Raw genomic sequence first — 3,290 nt, 5'->3', positions numbered from 1 at the left:
AATCTTTAATCACAATTCTAGCATCCTTCCAAGAGATCATTGGAAACTCAGCTTTCTTCACTTCCTTCACCGAGAAAACCATCTCCATATTAACTACCTCAAAAGATTGAAAGAGGGTTTCATGCACTTCACCTCCTACCTCAACCTAGAGGAAAGACACTAGATGACTTACCATTATAGATTAATTATCAGATTAATTATTAGCATTTTGAAACTATTTAACCAACTTTGCAAAAAGACATGTCACTAGTTCAAAATCTTTTATTAAACCAATTTCATAACAAGTTTAATAATAAGCATTTTCAGTTTAGCCTTGAAATATTTTAATTAAGCACTTCCAAATCATTTCAGATTAATTATCAAACCTGAGTTCAAATCTGTTTCAAACCTGCGTTATTTATACAATTCAAATCCCGATTCTATTCAAATCCCAAGTGCCATTTCATTAATAATTGGGAGATTGTTAACAACCATTTCATAAGTCAATATCAGTTTCAAACACAACCAATTGAGCATTACTAAAATCACTAACTTGTTTCATAACAGATCCACAATATTTTTTCAAACTTAAATAAAATAACACCGAGACCAGTCATTTTTTTACATTGGAAGCCATTAAGAACTAGCAGCAATTTCTGTTCTAAAATCCTGGCTGGGTTCAAGTACATTCATTCTTCCGACCATTAATTCAAGGGCATCTCTAGCATGAAGGTTCTCAAAACGGTAAGTGTTGTGCACCCACATCCAGAACTTCTCAAGCGGCAACCCTGCAGAATTGAACAAGACAATTTAATCAGTTCTAACCCCCTAACGGTAACTAACAGATAATTTTCATCTGAATTTCAATTCTAGCCAGTTTTAATTAACATTAAAATAACAACATGGCAGTTTTAATTTCAATTCTTCCTGAATAAAGGAGAGTCTCGTGTGCATTTTGATTTCCAATTACTTTGGTTTCCGGAAAATGACAGTATAACATACAAACATATATCGATCTAATTCACTAAAAAACTCCATAATAATTTGCCGCAGCTAACAGACTCACAACATTTTGAATTGTCCTGAAAACACATCACAACATACTAATCGATCCACCTACAACAGAGTTCAAGAAGCATAATTATGAAAATCAAAACATACCGGAAACAATGGATGATTGTGATGCTAAAAACAGTGGGTATGGTAACACTGAACTCACCGAAGATCCGTCCCAAATTGATCATGGAAAAGATCGGCGGTAGTGTGCAACTCCAACGATAAGCCAATGTTGCCAAGATTTCATGGGAGCTATGTCGCAAGGCCACGCCATTGAGTAGTCATAATCGCGGTGCAACAAATATCAGGCTAGCTTAAACAAAACCCAAAGCTGCTAATAACTAGGCAACCGAAACCTGAAATTCACAATGAGAGAGATGGTTTTAGCAATTAACCCAACAACTAGTTTCAAATTAAAGGTTAAACTAATCCTTCAAACAAAAACGGACCGAATTAATCCAAGACATTTAATAGATGCTAACCAATCACTCTGATCGAATTTACATTGCAACTAACTCACTAACAGAATTTATAGATAGTTCTTTAACAACCATTCACCAACTAATCCAATTTCCAAAATGCATAGCAGATTTGTAGCAAAGGAGAAATAACATTCGGCATTTTAACAAAATGAAACCCTGCACTTTATTTTTCAGCAAAACACATAAGTGAAAACCACAATCTAACTGCATAACTAACTAGAGCATAAAAAAGGGCAGGAAGTGAAGTTCAATTAGTATTTTCAACTTAAGTTTCTAACTAAAGCAATCATTTCATTTCAATTTAGATTTTTTTCATTTCACTCTAACCAACTTAACAATCCCTAACAAACTACTGAATCTCTAATTGATAAGTGAATTTCAGATTGAATTTCATGTGAATCTCTAACATAATTGAGATGAAAAAATTCTATAAATACTCACTTCATTTTTTTCTTCATTTTTTTTTTCTTCTTCAATCTTCTTTTTCTCCATATCTCAATTCTCCTCTTCACTCTCCAATCACCCTGTTTCTGTTTCACCTTCATTGTCATCATAGTGCAGTTTCCCAATCATCTTCTTCGTTCAATAATAGAGAAAGACAGAGCATGGAGAAGAAAAGATTCGAAGGAGGAAGTGAGATACCTGTTGGAGCCGTTGTCGTCGAGTCACCACATCGAAAGAAAGCGTTCCACTTCGAGTCGGAGGAGTTGCTTCATAATAGTCCAGGATTCACACTCCATAGTTGGATTCTCCCTCAGTATTGTTGTCCATTAAGCGCAACATCCATCTGCAAAGTATTCGCAGCAAGACACATCAATCTCGCAAAACACACACGGTAGCAAGAGGCTTCGAAAAAAGGAAGAGGAACCTCACAAAACAGAAGCATGACGCAAGAGCAGGAAACCAAAACAAAAGCGGAAAACGAAGAGTAAATCGAACAAAAGTGAATGGTACACCTGGGCAATCGTCGACGATCCCTATTGTATCGCAGGGTTGGATCGGGTGTGTGTGAGTTTGTTTGGGCCTAAGGCCCAATTTTTTTGCTGTGAACCTCTTCATGAGTTGTTCACACTCCGATCCGGGCTTGCATATTAGGTCTTTGGGCTGGAACAATGGCCCACCTGCTTTTTGGACTCAGTTTGTTTTCCTTTTCTTTTGTTAGTGTTTAATTCATGATTAATTAGATTGATTATGGTTTATTAAATATTAAAATTTATATTTAGGATTAAGAGATAATCAATCTTGATTAGAAATGTTAAAATTTGATTAGTTAATATACTTTTTTAGAATTTTGACCTAATTAGATATTAGGGTAATTAGGTTTCATTAAATTTTGGAACTAATTAGTTTAATAGGTTTTTTTAAGCATTAATTCATTAGGTTCAATTAGTTCTATTTTTGACATAATGACTATTTTGCCCTTAGGGCTTAAAATTTCGATTTTTATGCATGTTCCCTTAGCTTAGGGGTTCGGTTAGAAATATCTAATTTCATTTTCATTAAGAAAATCATTTAGGTTGTACATAGCCTAGCTATTTTTAATCCCTCTAATTAGTGTTGACCAAAGGTCACTTTGGTCAACCAAATCCTTTGTAATTGTGCTATAAGCCCCAAACTTATTCCAAGTGATTGAAAGACCCTTGGTCACTTGATATGGCAAGTTCATTACGCTCAAGCTATTGTGGATACGATGGACCTCAGGAGCTCAAGACCCCTGTTACCACGAAATATTCCTAAGGCAGGTTGAAAGCACAAGTAATGAAAGAGCCCTGT

General features: G+C 35.1%; 1 long non-coding RNA gene across 6 annotated transcripts; it reads right to left on the bottom strand.

The window, feature by feature from the left end:
- Positions 1-491: 491 nt before the first annotated feature.
- Positions 492-2,526, bottom strand: LOC127075611 (uncharacterized). Of its 6 annotated transcripts, none has more exons than XR_007786606.1 (4): positions 2,160-2,526; positions 1,959-2,056; positions 1,046-1,391; positions 492-767 (listed from the first exon to the last, which is right to left on the bottom strand). It is a non-coding gene; the product is annotated as an uncharacterized LOC127075611 (long non-coding RNA). The 6 variants fall into 6 exon arrangements; XR_007786608.1 differs by having other exon boundaries at positions 1,141-1,391; positions 2,160-2,512; XR_007786604.1 differs by having other exon boundaries at positions 492-1,391; positions 2,160-2,304; positions 2,386-2,495.
- Positions 2,527-3,290: the final 764 nt, after the last annotated feature.

Source organism: Lathyrus oleraceus, chromosome 4, assembly GCF_024323335.1.
Source record: "Lathyrus oleraceus cultivar Zhongwan6 chromosome 4, CAAS_Psat_ZW6_1.0, whole genome shotgun sequence".
Taxonomy (NCBI): Eukaryota; Viridiplantae; Streptophyta; class Magnoliopsida; order Fabales; family Fabaceae; genus Lathyrus; species Lathyrus oleraceus.
The sequence above is the reverse complement of the archived record's forward strand: the minus strand, read 5'-3'. Positions and strand labels throughout refer to the sequence as shown.